Here is a 14,916-nt window from a genome sequence, read left to right as displayed (position 1 = left end):
CCAATCTTGAAAAAGTATCTAAATGCTTGATGTGGGAGCGATTTAAATTAATTCTAAACTGGGATCCAGCACGGAAAGGTCAAGCAACACTAGAACCAAGTAGATATATCCAGAATGAGATTTTCACTCTGCAGCGGAGTGTGCGCTGATATGAAACATCCTGGCAGATTAAAACTGCATGTTTCGCAGGAGAGCTTCTGTAAAGTTTGGAAGGTAGGAGACGAGGTACTGACAGAAGTAAAGCTGTGAGTACCGGACGTGACTCGTGCTTCGGTAGCTCAGTTGGTAGAGCACTTGCCCCCGAAAGGCAAAGGTCCCGAGTTCGAGTCTCGGTCGGGCACACAGTTTTAATCTGCCAGGAAGTTTCATATCAGCGCACACTCCGCTGCAGAGTGAAAATCTCATTCTGGAAACATCCCCCCGGCTGTGGCTAAGCCATGTCTCCGCAATATCCTTTCTTTCAGGAGTGCTAGTTCTGCATGTTTCGCAGGATAGCTTCTGTAAAGTTTGGAAGGTAGGAGACGAGGTACTCGCAGAAGTAAAGCTGTGAGTACCGGACGTGAGTCGTGCTTCGGTAGCTCAGTTGGTAGAGCACTTGCCCGCGAAAGGCAAAAGTCCCGAGTTCGAGTCTCGGTCGGGCACACAGTTTTAACCCGCCAGGAAGTTTCATATCAGCGCACACTCCGCTGCAGAGTGAAAATCTCATTCTGGAAACATCCCCCAGGCTGTGGCTAAGCCACGTCTCCGCAATATCCTTTCTTTCAGGAGTGCTAGTTCTGCATGTTTCGCAGGAGAGCTTCTGTAAAGTTTGGAAGGTAGGAGACGAGGTACTGGCAGAAGTAAAGCTGTGAGTACCGGACGTCAGTCGTGCTTCGGTAGCTCAGTTGGTAGAGCACTTGCCCGCGAAAGGCAAAGGTCCCGAGTTCGAGTCTCGGTCGGGCACACAGTTTTAATCTGCCAGGAAGTTTCAAGTAGATATACGTTGAATCCTCGACTTTATTCGATGTTCTGTGAGAGATCCTAGAGGATTATAGTAAAATTTTTGAGTTAATTTCTCCTTCTTGAAGAAACATCTCATGGAGCATATATAGGAGATCCAGATGCTACTGATCATACAAGGTCAATAATTCTAAACAAATGGAAATACAAATTTGTTATCTACACAGTGGTTTCCATGCAGTTCTAAGCTGTTCTTTTCAACACTAATTTACAAATTTTATCACCAATATTCCTGAATTGCAGGTTTTCAAATTCTGACTGGATTCATTTCTTCAATTGCTCAACGCCACGTCTTGACGGAGTAAACCTCACTTCTTTGTATAAGGAGACTGAAAACCCCATAGATACTATATTTCCGGAGATCGAGGAGGCCATTCATTATATCAACATTTCCGCAACTGGTTGCAGATTCTCAGAAAGTGAACTGTTCTCCACTTATACTAACGCTTCTTGAAGCGTATCTACATAATTTACAGAACTGCGGTACCGTTAAAAAAAAGGTCCTGTCTAGCCCTCCGCGAAAATCCCTGCCCATATACCCACGCCTGGAGAGTTTAACTCCTACTCCGTCGCCACTTGGGGTTGTGTAGTATTCCAGTAGATGTTCAGACACCCTGCTATTCATCTTAAAAATCGCTTCGGCGGTCCAAAGAATGATTTTGTAAAACTTGGGATAGGTTACTTGTCGGAATGTATGCAACCCGCACAACTCCATACGCCTGTTTGAATCATCTGCATTTAGACATTTAAGTAAAGCAAGGCCGTGCGGTCTAACGCACTGCTTTCCGGGCCGGAAGGCGCGCCGGTCTCCGGCACGATTCCGCCCGGCGTATTAGTATCGACGTCCGGTGTGCCGGCTAGTCTGTGGACGGTTTTTAAGGCGGTTCTCCATCTGCCTCGGCGAATGCGGGCTGGTTTCCCTTATTCCGCCTCTGTTACACTATGTCGGCGATTGCTGCGCAAACACTGTCTCCACGTAAGCGTACACCATCATTACTCTAACACGTGAGCATTGGTTTTACACTCGTCTGGTGTGAGACGTTCCCGCTCGGTGGCTGGGTGGCTGGGGGGAGTGGGGGGGGGGGGGGGTCCACTGGGGGCCAAACCGCACAAGGTCCCCAGTTCCATACAATACAATACAAAGTACACCTATAGCGACTCGATTTCAGCTCTTTCTGAATCATTACTGGGCTTATTCTTGCTATTGCCCATTACTTGTACGTATTTCTTTGAGATTTAGTCAGCGATTGCACAAAATATAGAGCTATAAAATTAACATCTGCAGTAATAGTCTTTGGTCTACCTGAATGGGAAAGCTCTACTGTCAACCCATTCTCTTCAAATATAAAATACAGAGGGGACTGATGACCTCAGATGTTAAGTCCCATAGTGCTTAGAGCCATTTGAGCAATTTGAGCCTTAAGTACAGTTTGCGAATACCTTGTCGAGATGAACGCTGGATGTTAGGGAAATTTTCCAAAAACAATTCACAAACATCACTGTAACTATGGTCATGTTTCCACCATGTTTGCAAAACAAATACACCCTGTTCTGTAGTTAACTTTTATTCATTGCTTCCCAGAAAAAATGAAATGATCGAGAGACATTGTTGGCAAGGAGGCCCTATCCGTGGAAGTTCGGCCGCCAGGTTGCAAGTCTTATTTCAGATGACGTCACCATGGGCGACTTGCGTGTCGGTGATGATGAAATAATGATGAGGACAACACAACATCCAGTCCACGAGCGAGAAGATCTCCAACTCGGCCGGAGATCGAACCCGCGCCCAGTGTATGGTAGGCAAACACGTTACCACTCAGCTGAGGAAGCGGACATTGCTTCTCACATAACAACAAACAAAATAACCTCAAACTATTAGTGTCAACGGAATTATGGATACTACGCACTACTGAAGTTCATAACTGACTACCGCAACGTTAGACAAAACGAAGTCAGGATTGCCAGTGACAACTGACCTATGGCCGACTCCATAAATTAGATTGTCGGTAGCGATATTCCGGATGCGACTTTACAAAAACTGAATAATCATTATGGGTACCTGTTTTCTATTCCGTCATATTAGCCTCTTTAATCCTAATTAGTCTTCCGACGCAAAAATGACAGTACTCAGAACACCGAATCGTGAGGCAAAACCAAGAGACCAAATTTTTGAAAATATTCGAGTAGGAATCGATCAAATCCCAAACGTCTGAGCCTATCAGTAACGTGAATGAAAATTTCGTTTCTTATAATATATGGGAATCTTCGAACAGATTTAATGTGAGTCACATGCCCCTTAGAATACAATGAATACAATGAATACTATGAAAATGTCAGCCTGCATACGTAGTTATTAAACTGGAAGTTGTAGATGATTCGGATGATAGCAGCGTTAAGCTCATGAAGCTCTAAAATAAATAATTTACGAAAAACGAAAACAAATGTGTCCTTCATGATGTGTCTGAGTGTCATCATAAGGATCAAGGACATAAAAAGAGGCTTTATCAAAGAATAAGGACTTTTGATTATAAAATTTGATTTTGTTGTCAAATTCGGCACCGTAGGGTTGTACATAGTTTTATAGATAGTACTAGTAAAGTTAGTAAGAATAGCAATAATCAAGTTGAAATTAATAACGTTCTTTGTTAATCAGCAACTTCTGAAAAATATGTTTAGGGATTGAAAGTAAATACGAGTTCATGAGACTTTTTGTGATTTTTTTTCATGTTGATGCCGAGGGGCATCCCCATCCCTTTTCCTACAAAGTCCAAATTACGTATAACTCATTGTTGTATGTAATAGAACCAAAGTAGGATGTAGGTCAAAGACAAAAACAAACCTAAAAAATTTCAGCTATCCTACTGAGCACCTATTGCCGTTATACTACCACAAAGAAGCAGTTTACTTGCAGTATCGAACAGTATGGTGCGTTATACACGCATGGCTCGTTATCTACATTCTCTGTTGTAACGGCTTGGTTAACTTCTGATAATTTTTGTTAATGAGATAATCACGTCTGTTGAAATACGAAACTAAAAGTGCAGGCTCAGAGTTCGAGATCCAAACACAACAACAGCGAAAACCAGGCAAATAATTACTCTGAAAGAACAATCGCGTCGATTCGAGTGCTATGTGCGACAATATTTTGAGTAACAAATGGAAAATGGGAGACCTCTCTTGCCGGTTTTCAAACTACTCACACGAACAGCATCCTCATCGCATATCAGTCGTATGACCGTATGGTAGTAACCCCTTGTCTCGGTACAGAAGGTCTGAACGCTTCTGCATAAGACACGACTCGGTGTCATGTACACAGTTCATCTCGTCATAGTAAGCATCCTGCCTTAGAATTGCTTCTTATAAAACTGCGTCAAGCAGGCCTTTTTGAGTACAGTAAGTCGTTACGAGTCATTCTCAGAAGTCCAGGCACATTAATGTGACCACCTCTCAATAGCCTTAATAACTACCTTTTGCAACGCGGACCGCAGTGAGAAGTGCAGCAAGAGAGCCACTGAGGTTCTGGAAGGTACCGTCACGGATATGGAGCCATGTCGACTCCAGTGTCGTGGTCAGCTGCGCTAGGTTTCTCGGTTGAGGTTCCATGGTGCGATCAGCCCGATAGACACGGGTTCACAGGTAGATGCCGTGTTTCTTGACTTCCGCAAGGCGTTCGATACGGTGGTGGTGGCGGTGGTTAGTGTTTAACGTCCCGTCGACAACGAGGTCATTAGAGACGGAGCGCAAGCTCGGGTTAGGGAAGGATTGGGAAGGAAATCGGCCGTGCCCTTTCAAAGGAACCATCCCGGCATTTGCCTGAAACGATTTAGGGAAATCACGGAAAACCTAAGTCAGGATGGCCGGAGACGGGATTGAACCGTCGTCCTCCCGAATGCGAGTCCAGTGTGATACGGTTCCCCACAGTCGTTTAATGAACAAAGTAAGAGCATATGGACTATCGGACCAATTGTGTGATTGGATTGAGGAGTTCCTAGATAACAGGACGCAGCATGTCATTCTCAATGGAGAGAAGTCTTCCGAAGTAAGAGTGATTTCAGGCGTGCCGCAGGGGCGTGTCATAGGACCGCTGCTATTCACAATATACATAAATGACCTTGTGGATGACATCGGAAGTTCACTGAGGCTTTTTGCATATGATGCTGTGGTGTATCGAGAGGTTGTAACAATGGAAAATTGTACTGAAATGCAGGAGGATCTGCAGCGAATTGACGTATGGTGCAGGGAATGGCAATTGAATCTCAATGTAGACAAGTGTAATGTGCTGCGAATACACAGAAAGACAGATCCTTTATCATTTAGCTACAAAATAGCAGGTCAGCAACTGGAAGCAGTTAATACCATAAATTATCTGGGAGTACGCATTAGGAGTGATTTAAAATGGAATAATCATATAAAGTTGATCGTCGGTAAAGCAGATGCCAGACTGAGATTCATTGGAAGAATCCTAAGGAAATGCAATCCGAAAACAAAGGAAGTAGGTTACAGTACGCTTGTTCGCCCACTGCTTGAATACTGCTCAGCAGTGTGGGATTAGGTACCAGATAGGGTTGATTGAAGATATAGAGAAGATCCAACGGAGAGCAGCGCGCTTCGTTACAGGATCATTTAGTAATCGCGAAAGCGTTACGGAGACGACAGATAAACTCCAGTGGAAGACTCTGCAGGAGAGACGCTCAGTAGCTCGGTACGGGCTTTTGTCAAAGTTTCGAGAACATACCTTCACCGAAGAGTCAAGCAGTATATTGCTTCCTCCTACGTGTATCTCGCGAAGAGACCATGAGGATAAAATCAGAGAGATTAAAGCCCACACAGAGGCATACCGACAATCCTTCTTTCCACGAACAATACGAGACTGGAATAGAAGGGAGAACCGATAGAGGTACTCAAGGTACCCTCCGCCACACACCGTCAGGTGGCTTGCGGAGTATGGATGTAGATGTAGATGTAGATGTTGATCGACGTGGTCCAGCGGATTCTTGATTTGGTTTAAGTCCGGGGAGTTCGGTGGGTAGAGGAGTGCGGTAGACTCACCCTGGTGCTCTTCGAAACACGCACGTTCAATGGGAGCTGCGTGACACGTTGCATTGTCCTGCTGGTAGATGCCATCGTTCCGAGGAAAAACAAACTGCATATAGGGGTAGACTTGGTGCCCAATAGTAGACGCATACTTGTGTTGATCCATTGTGCCTTCCAGAATTGCGAAGTTTTCCAGGGAACGCCACAAAATTATTTTCCCAACCCTTATGCTCTCTCCTGGTGTTCTTTTAGACACCAACGGTCAACTGCCCTATGGAGCATAAAACGTGATTCATCTGAAAAAGCCACCTGCCATCAGTATGTGGACGTCCAATTGCGATACTGGCGAGCAAATTCCAGCCTCCGTCCTCGATGAACAGCAGACCGCATGGTTGCATGAACCAGCAGCCTGTTGCGGAGGTCGATACGCAGCAACTTTCGCCGAGCAGTCGTTGAGGAGACACTGTTAGTAGCCCTTTGGTTCATCTGGATGGTCAGTCGCTCAGCAGTTGTACGTCTATTCGCCCGTACCCATCTCTGCAGCCGTCGTTCATCCACATAAACTATGGCCCGTGGAACACGACAGTTGCCTCGACGCTGGTTGTGGATAGTGCCATTTTTCCATGCGAGGTATACGGTAACTATGGTGGCAAGAGCACAATTAAGAAATTTATTCGTTTCCACCCTTGCCTCAAAGACAATGATCATGTCCAGAATGAGATTTTCACTCTGCGGCGGTGTGTGATATGAAACTTCCTGCGAGATTAAAACTGTGTGCCCGACCGAGACTCGAACTCGGGACCTTTGCCTTTCGCGGCCAAGTACTCTACCACAAGTAGAGCACTTGCTCACGAAAGGCAAAGGTCCCGAGTTCGAGTCTCGGTCGGGCACACTGTTTTAATCTGCCAGGAAGTTTCAATGATCATGTCCTTTTCACGACATCTCCCCACAACGTTTATGAACCCCCCACTGCTAGTACTGCCACCTGCTGTCTCTGCGTGGTTATTGCACGTTGATGGACCGTGTAAAATTATTTAAGGCACTAATATGTTGATGGAATGTGGAGACATAGCCGAATCGCAATGCTCATCTTTACTAGAAGTAAAATACACTCCTGGAAATTGAAATAAGAACACCATGATTTCATTGTCCAAGGAAGGGGAAACTTTATTGACACATTCCTGGGGTCAGATACATCACATGATCACACTGACAGAACCACAGGCACATAGACACAGGCAACAGAGCATGCACAATGTCGGCACTAGTACAGTGTATATCCACCTTTCGCAGCAGTGCAGGCTGCTATTCTCCCATGGAGACGATCGTAGAGATGCTGGATGCAGTCCTGTGGAACGGCTTGCCATGCCATTTCCACCTGGCGCCTCAGTTGGACCAGCGTTCGTGCTGGACGTGCAGACCGCGTGAGACGACGCATCATCCAGTCCCAAACATGCTCAATGGGGGACAGATCCGGCGATCTTGCTGGCCAGGGTAGTTGACTTACACCTTCTAGAGCACGTTGGGTGGCACGGGATACATGCGGACGTGCATTGTCCTGTTGGAACAGCAAGTTCCCTTGCCGGTCTAGGAATGGTAGAACGATGGGTTCGATGACGGTTTGGATGTACCGTGCACTATTCAGTGTCCCCTCGACGATCACCAGTGGTCTACGGCCAGTGTAGGAGATCGCTCCCCACACCATGATGCCGGGTGTTGGCCCTGTGTGCCTCGGTCGTATGCAGTCCTGATTGTGGCGCTCACCTGCACGGCGCCAAATACGCATACGACCATCATTGGCACCAAGGCAGAAGCGACTCTCATCGCTGAAGACGACACGTCTCCATTCGTCCCTCCATTCACGCCTGTCGCGACACCACTGGAGGCGGGCTGCACGATGTTGGGGCGTGAGCGGAAGACGGCCTAACGGTGTGCGGGACCGTAGCCCAGCTTCATGGAGACGGTTGCGAATGGTCCTCGTCGATACCCCAGGAGCAACAGTGTCCCTAATTTGCTGGGAAGTGGCGGTGCGGTCCCCTACGGCACTGCGTAGGATCCTACGGTCTTGGCGTGCATCCGTGCGTCGCTGCGGTCCGGTCCCAGGTCGACGGGCACGTGCACCTTCCGCCGACCACTGGCGACAACATCGATGTACTGTGGAGACCTCACGCCCCACGTGTTGAGCAATTCGGCGGTACGTCCACCCGGCCTCCCGCATGCCCACTATACGCCCTCGCTCAAAGTCCGTCAACTGCACATACGGTTCACGTCCACGTTGTCGCGGCATGCTACCAGTGTTTAAGACTGCGATGGAGCTCGTATGCCACGGCAAACTGGCTGACACTGACGGCGGCGGTGCACAAATGCTGCGCAGCTAGCGCCATTCGACGGCCAACACCGCGGTTCCTGGTGTGTCCGCTGTGCCGTGCGTGTGATCATTGCTTGTACAGCCCTCTCGCAGTGTCCGGAGTAAGTATGGTGGGTCTGACACACCGGTGTCAATGTGTTCTTTTTTCCATTTCCAGGAGTGTATATTACTGTAGAGCACACAGGATTTTCTCTATTAAATAGGAAATAGCGACTTTGCGATCAGGCTGGAAAGAAGTAGTTGGTTCAAATGGCTATGAGCACTATGGGACTTAACATCTATGGTCATTAGTCCCCTAGAACTTAGAACTACTTAAACCTAACTAACCTAAGGACATCACACAACACCCAGTCATGAAAGGAGTAGTTGGCTTCATGTTTGGTCCACATATCGAGCGGGACAGACAGTTCGCAGCAGCTGCCACATGTTGCAGAACGCCATTTCCTTGAATAATTACATATCGTAGATCGTGGTTAGTTTCGATCATGAGTTTGGCTCAATATTAATCTCTCCAGAACACAGTCTTGCCTGCTGTTCTCTGACTGACTATTGAAATCCGATTATCGACAAAGTGGGACACCTAAAGGCTCCAGCATTACCCCGTGATGCACAGAAATTTTGATGTGACTCAATGCACCTAGTGCCACCCTGCACCACATCAAATAACAAGAGACTACAGTTGACATCTAACTGTGGAATTCGTTCTAGAATTCGTTCTAGAATTCTCCCTAGACATAATCCAACAACGGTGACACGAATGTGGATACAGTATTTTGAGCGTCATTAAAGTACTTAAAGTAGAAACCATTTTGTGGACTTACATCAGAAACATTGAAAGGGGGTGTTTTGTTTACCCCTATGTCCGTTGGTGATACGAAAAGGGGTCGTGTGCAAGGCCTGTACATAGGAAAAGTCTCTTTCTGTTACCATTCATTGATGTTGATGTTCTTTGGGAGAACAAGCTAGCAGTATGCTTTACTCCATTTTTCTTCGCATAGGCAAAGAGAAAATGCCACCCAGAGCATTTGCAAGGATCGTACTGAATCGTAGTTAATAGGAAAAATTAAGCCCGAATTTCTATGATTTACGTGAAAATGGAGAAAAAGAAACGCAACGGAAAACCCATATGATGTGGCACGGCTAGACGGTGGCGAGTAAGTTGATTCACAGTTACGGAATAACTTCAGAATAGTCAAAACAATACCAGTGTCTAGTAGAGAGGGAATGAATGAATTCCATAACGATATCGTTATTTATTACACCACTGGCCATTAAAATTGCTACACCAAGAAGTAATGTAGATGATAAACGGGTATTCATTGGACAAATATATTATACTAGAACTGACATATGATTGCATTTTCACGCAATTTGGGTGCATAGGTCCTGAGAAATCAGTACCCAGAACAACCACCTCTGGCCGCAATAACGGCCTTGATACATCTGGGCATTGAGTCAAACAGAGCTTGGATGGAGTGTGCAGGTACAGCTGTCAATGCATCTTCAACACGATGCCACAGTTCATCAACAGTAGTGACTGGCGTATTTGGACGAGTCAGTTGCTCGGCCACCATTGACCAGACGTTTTCAATTGGTGAGAGATTTGGAGGATATGCTGGCCAGGGCAGCAGTCGAAAGTTTTCTGTATCCAGAAAGGCCCGTACAGGACCTGCAGCATACGGTCATGCGTTATCCTGCTGAAATGTAGGGTTTGGCAGGGATCGAATCAAGGGTAGAGCGACGGGTCGTAACACATCTGAAATGTAACGTCCACTGTTCAAAGTGCCCTCAATGCGAACAAGAGGTGACCCATACCTTCACCCCGGGTGATGCGCCAGACGAATACATGCATCTAACGTGCGTTCACCGCGATGTCGCCAAACACGGATGCGACCAGCATGATGCTGTAAACAGAACCTAGATTCATCCGAAAAAATGACGTTATGCCATTCGTGCACCCAGGTCCGTCGTTGAGTACACCATCGCAGGCGCTCCTGTCAGTGATGCAGCGTCAAGGGTAACCGCACCCATGGTTTCCGAGCTGATAGTCCGTGCTGCTGCAAACGTCGTCGAACTGTTCGCGCAGATGGTTGTTGTCTTGCAAACGTCACCGTCTGTTGACTCAGGGATCGAGACGTGGCTGCACGATCCGTTACAGCCATGCGGATAAGATGCCTGTCATATCGACTGCTAGTGATACAAGGCCGTTGGGATCGAGCACGGTGTTCCGCATTACCCTCTGAACCCACCGACTCCATATTCTGCTAACAGTCTTTGGATCTCGACCAACGCGAGCAGCAATGTCGCGATACGATAAACCGCAATCGCGATAGTCTACAATCCGACCTTTATCAAAGTCGGAAACGTGATGGTACGCATTTCTCCTCCTTACACGAGGCATCACAACAACGTTTCACCAGGCAACGCCGGTCAACTTCTGCTTGTGTATGAGAAATCGGTTGGAAACTTTCCTCATGTCAGCACGTTGTAGGTGTCGCCACCGGCGCCAACCTTGTGTGGATGCTCTGGAAAGCTAATCATTTGCATATCACACCTCTTCTTCCTGTCGGTTAAATTTCGCGTCTGTAGCACGTCATCTTCGTGGTGTAGCAGTTTTAATGGCCAGTAGTGTACATGAATTCGTTTCCAGTCGAACATGAAGAAAGTGCCTTTGCACTAATCTTAGTCAACTGCTGTCACCTACTCAGGTACAAAAACAGGAATTTAAATTACTTATTCGAACTAGCAAGAATGCCTCTTTGTGCAGTTGAGGCTTACTCAGGACAAGCTAGTATCATGTAGATAGGTTCTGAGGTATGAACAGATGTAAGAAAGCTAGCCAGTGTGGCGGGGGTGTGAAGGTGGGGAGGAGAGGGCTACCTGTGGAAGTAAACTTCGATAAAAATAGTAAAATTCAGTCAGCACGTTTAAATTTTTGAATATTGGTATTGGTTGTGCTCGTAGGCTTGAGTTCTTTCAGATAAATCAGATCGCTGATTGAAGGACACAGATCTATAGCCAGTTGGTGTCCAACTTTACACAGAGGATAGACTCGAGTTTTCCCAACACCTAGTTCCAAAGAAAGAAAAATTACACTCGACAGTTGAATGAAAACGGTATTCTCGGTGAAAGCGATCGGAAGAATCATTTACAAGAAGTATGAAGAATCACCAAAAGCCATGCGTGGGCGGCCTCATTTACAGAGGATGACAAGTCCTCATTAGTATTGTAATTTCGTTCTTATTAAAACTTTCTCCCCATTTTCACTCCGTTCATATAAGCATATTTTAACATTAGGGGAAAACTGAATGCAAAACTAATCACTGATAGCTTATGGCAACCACATGGACTGGCACAACGAAAGACCAATACCTGAACGTAAGGTTTCAAATTACACACGTAATTACTAGTATTCACACGAAAAATATCAACGAGGAAAGCACGACTGATCACTTATTGTTAATAATGCTGATATTGATATTTTCAAGTCTAGCTTACACAGCGCAGCTCGACTTCTTCCAGAGTAACAGCAGTATGTTCACTGAGGTCTCGAAGCAGAGTGTAGTTTCAGCAAGTTTTAGAAAGCTCCCCGGATGCTGTGTCGGTGTCACTTCCTTAGGGTGGAACAGGCTGACAGCCAGCCCGAAAAACAAGAAAAAAAATACCAGGCATTAGGCCAATCAGAAGACTGCTAAAAACGGGTGAAGTCATTGTTCCAGCCTCACCCGACAAACTTTTTTAACAGAGAAAGGGACTAGAACGTTCCACAGTATCCCGGGTTGGCTTTTATTTGGCCAACCGCAAGGCATAGTTTTTACAAAGACAGGAAAGCTAGCCTTTCACGGTGAACTCAAGCCCCCAAGCCAGGTTTGCAACACGAGCTAACGAACGTTCTCAAAGGTTTACACAGAGAAAAAAAAAACAAACTACTGTGACTTTAAACTATACAGCAATATTCCAATGTCATGTTAACAACTAAATCAGGGCTTGGTGCCGGAAAGGATGAGGCTGCTGATATTAATAAAGGTACAAAAATAAAATAAAATATCCCTCTGAGTTTTTCCCACAGATATTGGCATATGATTTAAATACGACACTGATAGTCAGAGAAGTGATTAAAAAACGGAAATCAGGAAAGCGACAAATTATGAAAGTGTACGATGTGAGAATATGTTTGCAGGTGGTTTACAGTAATGTTCAAGTAATCTACACATTTCAGACAAGTCTGACATACCTATATTTCTTAATAACTGGTCTTTTGACTTACCGCAAACTACTGCGACTCACAGTTAACGCAGCTGACTATTTAAAACCGCAGCTTATCGTTAGACGTCTGAGGTTGAGATATGATGCTTTCCAAACAATCCTAGATGAGACCACCCTGTACCGGATGGCCAGATAAAAACATCTGTCCCAATATGTGTTTTCTGCGTTTCACAACAACATAAACTAACCCACGGGAGGTGAATCACTGTATTGATATTTTCGGCAAGATGGAGCGATACCGCACACATTGCACAACCTTGGCATGAGTTCATACCCCTGAAAGGGCGTACCCAAGTAATCGCCAAAATTGGGACAGCTACACCAGGACACTATTTCCCCCTTCAGTGACAGTTAAAAGGCATGCCTCTCAATCTGATGAATGGCGCGCAAGCCGCATCGATATCAATGGTGGCATCTACCTTAGACAATAGCTCTCCTCTCCATTAGACAAGGCAGCTTATTTCGTGTCAGACCACTAATGTGTTTTTCGTGGCCAGATTAATTTCTGCCATTCTGTTGTAGAAACCGACCCAAACAATTGGACTGCGGACGTGAACAGCTCAGCTAAACACAGACAATGCAAGAACATTGAAGTGGAAACTCAACTGTCTAAACTAACGCAACATACAACTACTAGGAACTAATGTTTTACAGGGAAAGAAAAAAGAAATAGAGCAACTTAGGGAGTGGGAGTAGAGGGGCAAAAAAATGGCTCTGAGCACTATGGGACTTAACATCTATGGTCATCAGTCCCCTAGAACTTAGAACTACTTAAACCTAACTAACCTAAGGACGTCACACAACACCCAGTCATCACGAGGCAGAGAAAATCCCTACCCCCGCCGGGAATCGAACCCGGGAACCCGGGCGTGGGAAGCGAGAACGCTACCGCACGACCACGAGCTGCGGACAGTAGAGGGGTAGAAGTGAATATGAAAACGCACAGAAAAGTTACATATCACCGACAAAAAGTGTTTTCGGAATCCTGACGGAGCTCTTCTGAAAATACGTTGATCATAAGTCAAGTTCAAAACTTACTAAACCACAAGTACCATCTAATGAACAGGAGGGAGGGGGAGGGGGGGAAGCTTTCGCCGGAGTAGCAGTCGTCATTGGCGCTCTCTCTCCACATTAGATTTAATGTCTCCCAGTGTCTGAAAGGAGGTGTTCCTTGGCTCAGCAATATAGTTCACTGATATAGTTTTTTATCTGTCACTTCTATTCGATCATCCTTAACTAGATGAAAGACTGCCGCAAAACCGAGGTGGTAGCAACATTACGTTGCATCGTATTTCTTAGGTCCATACTTCACGGTACGATTGTTTAATGTTAGAAACCCTCCCTTTGTGATGTTCTCAGGTGGATCTTAAAGTGTCGGAACAGTGTTCTGTGAGCTGTACTAACCTGGCGTCTTAACTCCAAGTAGTTTGTCCAGCGCTGTGATCGCATGCCGTCGGTTCTTGATCAGGTCTTAATGTCTGAAATGGTTTGCTCCTATACCTGAATAGGATACTACGGCTTCAGCTTACTATAAATGATGTCACTGATTTTTTTACAAGAGATGCCCCTTATTTTATTCATGACAATGTAACAAAGTCGCATGCTCAACAACGATCGTTCTGTAATCCACACGCAAGATAATCTGCATACGTTACAGGAATTTATTTACTGTGTTTCATGCAAAATGAGTAATAAACAGGGCCGGTTCGAGAACATTTCTCCACAAACGTGACTTACCATTTGTCTCTCTCCCCTTCCCCTTTTCCCACGTACACTTGCAGTCGATCCAGTTTTCGCTGCTAATTCTGATACGCGTAACTTACAAATGCTGCACTTGGGCTCCCCTGGCGCCCCTTTCAAATTTGGCGTCCTTTATGGAAATATTACTGTTGTGGCACCTGTGGCGCCTCTCTCAGCTTGGTGTCCCTCTCGGATTGATGACACAAAAGGCGGATTATGTCTGTCACTTGGATCTTAATCCTGCCCTGGCAATAAAACACTTTTCTAATTAGTAATTAGTCTGCACTGCTTGCACACTCGCGTCAACACGGAACGACCCTGCTTGTAGCCAGGCGACCGCCACAGTTAACTCATTGCCAGCGCGGATAACGTTCTGGGGCTTTCATCGTAACAACCCGACAACGCACAAAGTGATTCGCCCTTTAACATGTTTTATTTATCAAAAGTTAATGGCTGTGGTGGGGTAGTGGGTAGGGTCCTGAAAATTCCGAGTTTAACCCAAGGAAAAAGCA

At 45.8% G+C, this 14,916-nt stretch overlaps 1 non-coding gene across 1 annotated transcript; it reads left to right on the top strand.

Annotated features, from left to right (window-relative positions):
- Window positions 1-266: 266 nt before the first annotated feature.
- On the top strand, window positions 267-341 carry Trnas-cga. The gene has a single exon. It is a non-coding gene; the product is annotated as a tRNA-Ser (tRNA).
- The last annotated feature ends 14,575 nt before the right edge of the window (window positions 342-14,916 follow it).

This window comes from Schistocerca piceifrons, chromosome X (genome assembly GCF_021461385.2).
Source record: "Schistocerca piceifrons isolate TAMUIC-IGC-003096 chromosome X, iqSchPice1.1, whole genome shotgun sequence".
Taxonomy (NCBI): domain Eukaryota; kingdom Metazoa; phylum Arthropoda; class Insecta; order Orthoptera; family Acrididae; genus Schistocerca; species Schistocerca piceifrons.
Note: the sequence above shows the minus strand (reverse complement) of the source record. Positions and strands in the feature narration are given on the sequence as shown.